Source organism: Octopus sinensis, unplaced genomic scaffold (genome assembly GCF_006345805.1).
Source record: "Octopus sinensis unplaced genomic scaffold, ASM634580v1 Contig16595, whole genome shotgun sequence".
In the NCBI taxonomy this organism is placed as follows: domain Eukaryota; kingdom Metazoa; phylum Mollusca; class Cephalopoda; order Octopoda; family Octopodidae; genus Octopus; species Octopus sinensis.
This window is the reverse complement of record NW_021834460.1, coordinates 11,682-25,000: the sequence shown is the minus strand read 5'-3', so window position 1 is coordinate 25,000 and position 13,319 is coordinate 11,682. Positions and strand designations below refer to the sequence as shown.

The 13,319-nt window shown below is 36.9% G+C and overlaps 1 pseudogene; it reads right to left on the bottom strand.

Annotated features, from left to right (window-relative positions):
- Positions 1–1,305: 1,305 nt before the first annotated feature.
- LOC115230866 lies at positions 1,306–1,424 on the bottom strand (annotated as a pseudogene).
- Positions 1,425–13,319: the final 11,895 nt, after the last annotated feature.

The window sequence follows — 13,319 nt, the reverse complement described above, 5'->3', positions numbered from 1 at the left end:
GGAACGATGTAATCGACTTAATCCGTTTGTCTGTCCTTGTTTGTCCCCTCTGTGTGTAGCCCCTTGTGGGAAGTAAAGAAATAGGTATTTCGTCTGACTTTACGTTCTGAGTTCAAATTCTGCCGAGGTCGACTTTGCCTTTCATCCTTTCGGGGTCGATAAATTAAGTACCAGTTACGCACTGGGATCGATATAATCGACTTAATCCGTTTGTCTGTCCCCACTGTGTTTAGCCCCTTGTGGGTAGTAAAGAAATAGGTATTTAAACCAGCCATTTCCAGCTGAAATACTTTTCCTGTTTTATGCTCAAACCAACCAGCTCTGGCTTATCCCACCTATCCTGCAAAACAATCAGGGTAGGTGTCTTTGTGTCTGTGTTTACTCCCCACCCCTTCCGGTTTCACAACCAGTGTTGGAGTCTTTATTCTCCTCCTAGCAGTTTTACTTGTTTCAGTCATTTGACTGTGGCCATGCTGGAGCACCCCCTTTACTCGAGCAAACCGACCCCAGAACTGATTAGGTGTGATTAGACTCAACTTTAGAGTTTAGGCTTAAAAAGAAGGTGGAAGAGTTGTGAGTAGGAAAACCTAATTTTGTGTGGATGGGGAGGACTGTAGAAAAATTAAAGTACGAGTAATTAAAGTACGAGACAGAAGGTTTGTAAATGGTGTCTTATTGAAAATGAGATGCTATCTGTGAATTCTGAAATGCCCTGGAAGGATAGAAATGACGGAGATGAGCTGCTCTTGCACAATATGATAAAATTGATACAAGGAGTGTGTAACTTCGGCTGCAGATGGAGCAACGGTTCAAGAGGTAAAAAAAAACCCCATAATTCTCTACTCAGTTCCATTCTGTAATTATTCTTTTATTCTTTTACTTGTTTCAGTCATTTGACTGCGGCCATGCTGGAGCACCGCCTTTAGTCGAGCAAATCGACCCCAGGACCTATTGTTTGTAAGCCTATCGCTCTCTTTGCCGAACCGCTAAGTTACGGGTAAATACACCAAGATCGGTTGTCAGGCGATGGTAGAGGGACAAACACAGACACACAAACATACACACACACACACGCATACACACACATACACACACACACACATATATACATATACATACATAAATACGATGGGCTTCTTTCAGTTTCCGTCTACCATATCCACTCACGAGGCTTTGGTCTGCCCGAGGCTATAGTAGTAGAAGACACTTGCCCAAGGTGCCTCGCAGTGGGACTGAACTCGGAACCATATGGTTCGTAAGCAAGCTACTTACCACACAACAACTTCTGCACCTAAAAGTGTGAGACGTTTACAACACCTAGGTTTCCCAAGCAGTCACCCATCGAAGTACTCACTAGACTCGCTGTTGCTTAACTCCGGTTATCAGATGAGAACCGATGCTTTCAACGTGATATGGCCGTAAAAATTGTTTAATATCCTGGTTTGGTGAGTGGCTGTGTGGTAAGTAGCTTGCTAACCAACCACATGGTTCCGGGTTCAGTTCCACTGCGTGGCATTTTGGGCAAGTGTCTTCTGCTATAGCCCCGGGCCGACCACTGCCTTGTGAGTGGATTTGGTAGACGGAAACTGAAAGAAGCCTGTCGTATATATATATATATATATATATGTGTGCGTTTGTGTCTGTGTTTGTCCCCCTAGCATTGCTTAACAACCGAAGCTGGTGTGTTTACATCCCCGTCATTTAGCGGTTTGGCAAAAGAGACCGATAGAATAAGTACTGGGCTTACAAAAGAATAAGTCCCGGGGTCGAGTTGCTCGATTAAAGGCGGTGCTCCAGCATGGCCGCAGTCAAATGACTGAAAACAAGAGTAAAAGAGTAAAAGAGTAAAAAGAGTATACCTTTCTTTCCAATTATCTTTTTTTTTAATTTGTCTTCTTCCTACGAAATTTGACAAAAAACAAATTGTTCGAAACATCGATATTTATGCCTTTTCATTACAGCGTAATACATTAACTTCGTTAATGGTTTTTTTTCCTTTCTTTCTCTCCCTTAATTTTTCTTCGTGATTACCCCTAAATCCAAAAAAAATAATTGGCTGCTCAGATACGGAATTTCTTATATAAGTTATTCTATTAAGAATTTCACACACGCAAGAACACAAAGATTAGCCAAAGAAAGTTTCTGAATAGTAAAACGCAAGCTAAAAGAAGAATAAAAGAAATAATAACCAACAGCATAAAATAATAAACTATAAAACTATTGTGGAGTTACCAGTTAAAGAAATTTTAAATCTGTTGATTATTTTATCTGTTGCAGCATCATTAGAATGAACGCTTCTACAAAAACACAACAATAAAAGCGCCTCTATCACCAATTCTTAAAGATAAAACTGAGAACGTCTCGAAACGATAATGGAATTAAGCAAGTTTCTCTTCTAAACTAACATAAAGGATTCATACAGAAATAAGAGAGAGAGAGAGAGAGAGAGGGGAGGAGATAATAAGAAAGATTAAACAAGAACATAGTCGTGTTTTCTATATAACATAGTGGAAATGTTTGAAAGAAAAGATGTACTATGTTTGTGCAAATATACTTATGCCTGTATGTATAAATGTGTGTATGTGTGCATTTATGTGTAAGGATGCATGTGTGTGCATATGTATGTGTGTATACATGCGTATATATGTGTGTATAGGATACGAACACACACATCTGCATGTATATATATATATATGTGTGTGTGTATAGGATACGAACACACACATCTGCATGTATATATATATATATATATATGCTCATAGAAAAAAATCATGTATGTATAAAAATATGTATGTATATATATATGCATGTATGTGTGTTTTTATGTGAACATACACACACACATATACACATATACACACATACATACACACATATACACACATACATATATGCGTATATATGTGTGTATAGGATATGCATACACACACAGACATCTGCATGTATATATATATATATTATATATATGCTCATATAAAAAAATCATGTATATATAAAAATATGTATGGATATATATATATAGATATGCATGTATGAGTGTTTTATGGGAACATACACACACACATATACACACATACATACACACATATACACACAAACATATATGCGTATATATGTGTATAGGAGATGCACACACACACCTGCATGTATATATATATGTATATATATACTCATATAAAAAAATCATGCATATATAAAAATATGTATGTATATATATACATGTAAGTGTGTTTTATGTGAACATACAAACACACACACATACACACATATAGACACATACATACACACATATACACTCATACATACATGCGTATATATGTGTGTATAGGATATGCACATACACATCTGCATGTATATATAAAAATATGCATGTATTTGTATATGCATGTATGTGTGTTTTTACGTGAATATACACACACACACATACATAAACACATATACGCACATACATACATGCGTATATATGTGTGTATAGAATATGCACACACACGCATACACATCTGCATGTATATATATATATATATATATATGCTCATATAAAAAATCATGTATGTATATACAAAAATATGTATGTATATGTATATGCATACATATTTTTGTATATACATAAATGATTTTTTGTATGAACATATATATAATATATATATATATACACACACATATATATACATGCAGATGTGTATACGTGTGTGTGTGTGTATGTTCACATAAAAACACATGCATGTACATATACATATTTTTATATATACATACATGATTTTTTATATGAGCATATATATATATATATATGTATGTATATATATACACATGCAGATGTGTGTGTGTACACACACACACATATGCACACATGCATACACTATACATATATAAATACACGCACATACATACATATACACACATACACACACCATACATACATAAATAAACACACACACACATATACATATACATATATGTATATACATATATATATATATATATATATATATATATATATATAAATGTATGCAACACACATATTCATACATATGTACATATGAATATACACATATTTACACCAGTTGCACAAAAGCATACCAGATTGTCTGATATGTATGAATGTGTACAAGTGTATTTGCATGTGTGTGTGTGTGTGTGTGTGCGCGTGTGTGCTTGTCTCTTTTATTCTAGCTACAGAACCTTACCATATAAATCTATTGTTAATATTAAAAGATTCAACATAATGTGCTCACTGCGCTGCGTTCTGAAGTATATCTCTAAAAGTACTCCGTTAACAGAACCGCCATTTTTATCTCACCGATCGTAACAGATATTCATCAGTGAATAATCATCTCCCGCAATCAAAGATAGCAAAAAGAAGTGATATGTATCAGCAAGGAATAAGATTAGATACAATTATATCATATTAAACTAAGAATTCGAGAAACCCCGCATAAAACGGCAACAAATTTACGTTAGAAAAACAGACATGCTAACCGACGGACAAACAAGAAAATAAATAGACGGATAAATAAATTACTTGTTGATAGGAAATAAATCCTAGTAAATTCTTAGCGTGATTGTGTACGCGTGAATGAACTGTAATAGCATCAGTACTTCTTTATAAAGACATGAAAATTACCATCATGGTAAACATTTTTATCATTCAAGAGAAAAGTATATGTTTTTAAGGAGGTATCGAGCTGGCAGAATCGTCGGGTGAGATGCTTAACGCTATTACGTCCGAGGTTACGTTCTTTACCTTTCGATAAAATAAGTACCTATTTCTTTACTACCCACAAGGGGCTAAACACAGAGAAGACAAACAAGGACAGACAAACGGATTAAGTCGATTATATCGACGCCAGTACGTAACTGGTACTTATTTAATCGACCCCGAAAGGATGAAAGGCAAAGTCGACCTCAGCGGAATTTGACGAAATATTGTTAAGCATCTCGCCCGGCGTGCTAACGATTCTGCCAGCTCGCCGCCTTCATAAAATAAGTACCAGTTGAGCACTGGGGTCGACGTAGTCGACTTAATTACTCCTGTATAAAAATATAAAAACTGTGCCCCTTTGCCGAGTCATGACGAGCCCTCTGTGGAAGATTAGACTCATCAACCAGTATGATCTTGAACTAAAAAATCACGGTTTGCACATCAGACTGTGGTTAGTGGAGGGAACATTCTGAGGCCATCGACACGCAGTGAGCTGAATATGGGTAATCCAGTCCTGTTCATGTTTTTAGTTGAAGATAATAAGATAGTAACATTACTATGTATTATATGAAATATATTGGATGGAATAAAAATTAAATGCGCCCTTTTTAAAGCCTAGCCAGGCTCATGGGCCCGGTTTCCCGGTTTCTATAGCGTATGTGTTCCCCATCTGGACGGGACGCCAGTCCGTCGCAGCGTAACTCATTTTTGCCAGCTGAGTGGACTGGAGCAACGTGAAATGAACTGTTTTGCTCAAGAACACAACGTGTCGCCCGGTCCAGGAATCGAAACCACAATCTTACAATCATGGTGTTGACATCCTAACCACTAAGCCACGCGCCTCCATATTGGATGGAATAAAATGATGTAATGCCGAGTAGAAAAAGCTTTACATAATTGCGTATAGAATAAAGGGTTAAAAAAAACCTCCTTGGATGGAAGGAAAAAAAATGAAGGCTGCCTTGGAACTGAGACACAGGTCTGCCGTAAGCATGACGGACATTATGACCATTATACAAAATAATCCTTCAAAATTTCTCCATCCATTTTAGGGGCTTTATTCTTACCAGCGCGAACTACATGTTGTTCTCATGATGTGAATATAAGCTTAAGGCAGCAAATAATATGAATATAACATTGCCTCCATAAACTAAATAATAGTGTAACTAATCAACCCATTAACTATATCAATGTATTATGCATATAGGCGCAGGAGTGGCTGTGTGGTAAGAAGCTTGCTTCCCAACCACACGGTTCCGGGTTCGGTCCCACTGCGTGGCACTTTGGGCAATTGTCTTCTATTATAGCCTCGGGCCGACCAAAGCCTTGGGAGTGGATTTGGTAGACGGAAACTAAAAGAAGCCCGCCGTATATATGTGTGTGTGTATGTGTACGTTTGTATGTCTGTGTTTGCCCCCCCCCCCCAAGCCATCGCTTGACAACCGATGTTGGCGTGTTTACGTCCCTGTAACATAGCGGTTCGGCAAAAGTGACCGGTAGAATAAGTACTAAGCTAACAAAGAATAAGTCCTGGCGTTGATTAGTTCAACTAAAGGGGGTGCTCCAGCATGGCAGCAGTCGAATGACTGAAACTCATAAAAGAAAACAATAAAAGAATACTAAAAATATACTCTCTCAATGCACAGTGAAATCTACTGACAATATTTTAAAGGCATATCCTTTTAAATTCAGATATGGTTCTCATATACATTCTTTTAGAAACCGCAATAGCATGAACCCTTACAGGTCTTCCATATACGGAAACTATTACACTTTCAAATTGAATACCTTACCTACCAATGTATATATGTACTGGACTCCCATATACATAATCTTTTATTCTTTAAAATCTTACCTGCAGTTAAGCGATACGTCACGAATTTTAAACTGTGTAATTTATGTACAGCTCAGAGATAATTTCGCTAAGTACCTTCATGTAATTGAATAAGATCATGCATACATAAGCAATTTAAGAGATGTCAATATCATTTAGTGATAATATACACATATCGCTGACAAATGTTTTTCATCATACAAACACTAACTTATTATAAGTCCTACAAAGCTGGCAAGCTGGTGGAATCGTTAGAATGCCGGACAAAATGCTTATCGACATTTCGTCCGTCTTTACGTTCTGAATTCAAGATGTAAAAAAGAGATGAATTGAAGTCCCACCAAGGTCAATTTGACGGATTATTAACGAAATAACAAGGTCAGTTTAAACCCCTAATATTGATCCCTAAAACATTTGGCCTTATAAATGCTATGAAAACTGATGGTGGTAGAATGGTAGACTCGCTCAATCTTCGGACAAAATACATGGCAGTAAATCCCCGAGGTAGACCTTGCATTTTGCCATTTTCGTGGTCGTAATCGATAAACTCCCTCCCCGCCAAATTCCAGGCCTTATGCCTTGTGTAGAAAGGATTTTAAGCTCTTTTACTTGTTTCAGTCATTTGACTGTGGCCATGCTGGAGCACCACCTTTAGTCGAACAAATCGACCCCAGGACTTATTCCTTGTAAGCCTAGTACTTATTCTATCGGTCTCTTTTGCCAAACCGCTAAGTTACAGGGACGTAAACACACCAGCATTGGTTGTCAAGCGATGTTGGGGAAACAAACACAGACAAACACACACACACATATACACACACATTTATATATATGTATATGTATATGTATATATATATATATATATATATATATATATATATATATTATATATATATATATATATATATATATGCTGCGAGCCTCTTTCAGTTTTCGTCTACCAAATCCACTCACGATGCTATAGTAGAAGACACTTGCCAAGGTGCCACGCAGTGGGACTGAACCCGGAACCATGTGGTTCGTAAACAAGCTCTACATACATTATCTAACAATAAAATAAAATGAATGAAATACGGTATGGCCACGGCTGGAATGTCTTCGACTATAGACTTATCGAAGCAAATCTAAACTGGATTTCTGCAACATAGAACCAGGTTCGATGCAGTTAACTTCCTAGAAACCAAAAGACTTTATGACACCTGAATAAAAATATACAGGTAAACTGGCTAGGGAACAAATAAGCAATTAAATAGATAAATACATAAACTGAAATGATAGTCGATTGGAGAAAGATGCTGCTATTTAATATTTCAATGTCAAAGTAGTAAATTGTTTTTGCGTCTATAATACTAGACTATAATAATGTATAATATTTTAGTAAAACGAGAAAATTTATCAATTCTCAGCTATTTCCTCGTAGACAGGGAGAAAAAAAAATTGAAGCACAACTTAAATCAATTTTCAATCTTACTGGATTCTCCTTAGAAGCGTCTACATAAATTTGGTCAAACTCAGAGGGAAAAAAAGCTGCCAGTTTGTTCAATGTACTCAAGAATTACTGTAGCTATAGAAGATTAGAACTAATAACTTGCATTTAATAAGTGTTAAGATGTTATTTAATATCAGAGGCCTGTCAACGGAGATCTCACTATCAAGGTATGATGAAGGCGGCGAACTGGCAGAATCGTTAGCACACCGGGCGAAATGTGTAGCCGTATTTCGTCTACCATTACGTTCTGAGTTCAAATTCCGCCGAGGTCGACTTTGCCTTTCATCTTTTCGGATTCGATAAATTAAGTACCAGTTACGCACTGGGGTCGATGTAATCGACATAATCCGTTTGTCTCTCCTTGTTTGTCCCCTCAGTGTATAGTCCCTTGTGGGTAGTAAAGAAATAGGTATTTCGTCTGCCGCTACGTTCTGAGTTCAAATTCCGCCGAGGTCGACTTTGCTTTTCACCCTTTCGGGATCAATAAAGTACCAGTGACGTACGATCAAATCGACTGAACTCCCGCGGCTAATATTTCAGGCCATGCGCCTATAGTAAAAAGGACTATCAAGGTATGATATAGGTAACCTATATAGCGCCTTCATAAACAGGGCTAATTTGGCTGTTTCTCCGGAGACAGAAAAGAAAAAAAGTGATGTACAAACGTAATCGATCTTTGAATCTCATTGGATTTTCGTAAGGGGCGTCTCCGTCAATTTGACCAATCAGAGAGAAACAAGTAGTCAGTTAGTACAAAACAGGATAAATAAAACTTCAGACATGAATATATATATCGCAGGCGTAACTGTGTTGTAAAGAAACTTGCTTCCCAACCACACGATTGTGGGTTCAATCCCACTGCGTGGCACCTTGGGAAAAATGTCTGCTACTAAAGCTTCGCGCCGATCAAAGCCTTGTGAGTATGTATGTCTTTGTGTATGTGTTGGTGTGTTTATATCCCCATCATTTAGTGGATCGGCAAAAAGAGGCCGATAGAATAAGTACTAGGCTTTGAAAAATAAGGCCTGGGTCGAGTTGTTCGACTAAAACCCTACAAGGTGGTGCTCCAGCATAGCCGCAGTCAAATGACTGAAACAAGTAAAAGTATGAAATAATAGTATGTATAAGTAAGTAAGTAAGTAAGTATATATAATATATATATATATATATATATAACATACATATATATATATTATATATATATATAATATATATATAATATATATATATATTCTATATATATATATTTAGTTCAAATTATAGAAAAAAAAAAGACGAAGACAGGTGTATGAACAACTAGCAAGCGTATTAGCTTGACGCTCATGGAAAATGAAAAAGTCTTTTACGTTTCGAGCCTACGCTCTTCAACAGAAAGGAATAAGAGGAAATAAACAAAGAGTACCTGAAAAAAAAAAAAAAAAAACTTGTACATTTGAGCAAGATGGCGAATATATATACTTTTATTAAAGCAGAAGAATTTTCACAAACTGTTACCCAGAGTTTCGTTCGTCGAACATTTGTGATAAATACGTCTACTACATAAACTACATGATTGCGTAACGCATGAAAGTATTATTTCAATCGTAATAAAGATATAATATTCTATTAATATAATATTATGAAATTGTAAAACTTGTAAATAATAAAATAATGAAAATAATAAAGTCACACTATTCTTTTATTTCTTTCAGTCATTTGACTGCGGCCATGCCTGAGCACCGCCTTTAGTCGAACAAATCGACCCCAGACTTATTCTTTGTAAGCCTAGTAGTTTTTGTATCGGTCTGTTTTGGCGAACCGCTAATTTACGGGGACATAAACACACCAGCATCGGTTGTCAAGCGATGGTTTGAGAACAAACATAGACGCACAAATATATACATATACTGTATATAAATATATATATATATATATATATATATTTATATGACAGGCTTCTTTCAGTTTCAAACAAATCCGCGCACAAGGCCTTGGTCGCCATGTTGGACCGCTCAAATGTACAAGTTTTTTCATTCCCTCTCTGTTTATTTTCTCTTGTTCCTTTCTCTTTAATCGAAAAAGTAATTGTCGTTATTATTCAAAAACTCCTTTTTTCTCCCGTTCATTTTACGAGTACAAAAGTTCTTTAGCACTTTGAAAAATATACCAAAAGAAATTCAAGTAACACAACTCTTCCTAGATACAGCAGAGTTGTTTCCCTTGTTACATGAAATTAGCTACGCATTCTGAGTTCTGGATTATAATTACATTCTGAAGTCTGATTTTAATTCATACCTTTCGATCTGAGTTTAGACAATTTTGAATTTCATTGTTCCGGGATCAATAAAATGAAACACTAGGGTCCGTATACTGGACTGTACTCTATTCTAATTTTGATATACTACATAACACATTCAGATACACACACGCACATACAATCACACACAAATACAGACGCACACACAGACACACGCACTTACAGGCGCCTATCTATCTCTCACTCTCTCTCTCCATATATATATATATATATATATATATATATATATATACAACGGGCTTCTTCTCAGTTTCTGTTTACTAAATCCACTCAAAAGACTTTGGTCGACTCGAGGCTATAGTAGAAATCACTTGACCAAGGTACCACACAATGGAAGTGAACCCAGAACAATGTGGTTGAGAAGCAAGCAGCTACTTGCCACACACACATATATACACGACAGTTTCCGTCTACCAAATGAGAAGGCTTTGGTCGGCCGAAGACTATAGTAGAAATCACTTGCCCAAGGTGGTACGCCGTGGGACTGAACCTGGAACCATGTCGCTGGTATACAAGCTACTTACGACACACACAATAATGGGTATGAAACCGAAAGTGTATCTTGGATACTGGATTTGGTAACTCCTTGTCAAGGGTCCATAGATGTCCTCTTTCTCTTATATTTTTCTAACCACATTTGTGTCCTGAGGGCAGCTGATTCCCACAACAGAACATATCTTTTGTATATGGTCCCATACAGCAATTTATGGCCGGCTGTGTTTTAACTTGGAGACTGGTTTAAGTTGTAAGTTCCATATACATATATACATACATACGAACTTATGTGTGTCTGTTTGTATTTATGTATGTGTGTGTGGTAAGAATGTATGCATTTATGTATGTTTGTATGTGAGGTAAGAAACTTGCTTCTCAACCACATGGCTCCGGGTTCAGTCCCACTGCGTAGCACCTTGTTGTTGTTGCTTGGAATCGAACTCGGAATCTTGGGCTTAGTAGCCCGCGCTCTTAAACACTATGCTAGATGCCCGTGAGCAATTATGAATTGAAATTTTGGGCTTATAAATCTAAAATTTTCCTATCCTTCCTTAATACCGGTTCCCGTATGCTGCTCATATCTGCACTCGGTCTGCTTAGGAGGTTGTTGTGTCCTAGCATATGTGCTGCTTCTTTTAGTTTTCATATATTCGAGTTGCGTTTTCTATCTATTATTTTAACTTCATCCCACGGGGTGAAGTGCTCTCCATTTTTCCATACATGATCAGCTATACCCGATTTATCAATATCTCCTCGAGTCACAGCTTTGTGATGTTCGTCTCCCCTTATTTTGAAGGGGCGGCATGTTTCGCCTGTGTATAACCTACCACAGCTGCATGGGATGGAGTACACGCAGTTTTGAGTCATATTCTCTTGTATTGGTGGTTTTACTCGAAGGAGATATTCGCAAAGTGTTGTATTACTCATGAATACTGTCCCAATGTCATATGGGCCGCATATCTCGTATGTCTTTTCGGAGAGGCCTTTCACATAGGGTAGACAGACTGTGGACAGTTTATTGGTTTCAAACTCTGTTTTCTTCATAATTGGAGTGGATAGTATGGAAAAATGGAGACCACCTCCCCCTGTGGGATGAATTTAAAATAATAGACATATATATATATATATATATATGTGTGTGTGTGTGTGTGTATGTGTGTGTGTGTGTGTATAGGTGCAGGCGTGGCTGTGAGGTAAGTAGCTTGTTTATAAACCACATGGTTCCGGGTTCAGTCTCACTGCGTGGCACCTTGGGCAAGTGTTTCCTGCTATAGATTCGGGCCGAACAAAGCCTTGTGAGTGGATTTGGTAGACGGAAACTGAAAGAAGTCTGTCGTTGAAGAATTTAATCAAAATGATCTGTTTTAATCCAATGTCTTGTCGCCACATAAACTCAATTTTTAGTGGGGAGATAACCCAGATCTTTATGGCAATCTTTGAATGGGGGTGCGCGTTAAGCATGCCATTCAGAAAGTCCCACGGGCTGCGCTTAACTTACTGTTTCACGAAAGGATTGGAAATCTACAATCTCGTTCTAAGGGAAACAACTCTAGCGAATTTGCTAATCCAAATTTTTCGTTCATGGAGCGCGCAATCAGTCACATAGGCATACAGACATACACACAGATGCACACATATACATAGATACACGCATACACACAACGCAATTCAAATTGTAAATATGATAGACTTTGTTAATTCAGTGTCTGTGGCTTGTGATCACAGGCGTGCTCAATCAAGGCTAACCTGGGGTTAAACCACAACAGAAACACCACCACTACCAGGAACACCACCAACAACAACACCACCGCCACTACCACCACCACCAACACACCCGCTACACACATCTATCTATCTATCTATCTATCTATCTATCTATCTATCTATCTATCTATCTAATCTATCTATCTGTCTGTCTGTCTGTCTGTCTGTCTGTCTGTCTGTCTGTCTGTCTGTCTGTCTGTCTGTCAGTGTGTGTGTGTGTGTGGTGTGTGTGTGTGTGTGTCTATGTGTGTGTGGCATGGCATCTTGGGCAGTGTCTTCTACTATAGCCTCGAGCCAACCAAAGATTTGCGAGTGGATTTGGTAGACGGAAACTGAAAGAAGCCTGTCGTATGTGTATGTGTGTATATATATATATGTATATATATATATATATATATATATATATATATATAATATATATATAACCCATATATAAATATATATATATATATACATACATGTAGATATATATATATATTATAGATTATATATATATATATATATTATATTATATATATATAGAGGAGAGAGAGAGAGGGAGAAGAAAATAGTAAAAAGTGAAAAAACTACAGAAGGCTTGTTTTAAAAGGTTAAAAAATATATATTTGAGTCAATATGTCTGAAGAATGTTATAATTTTTTTCTTACAATGACACAATTTAGAAGAAATGACCGGTTTCGCGTTCAGCTTTTCAAATTTCTTGCATCGTTATATATAAACATAACGATGCAAGAAATTTGAA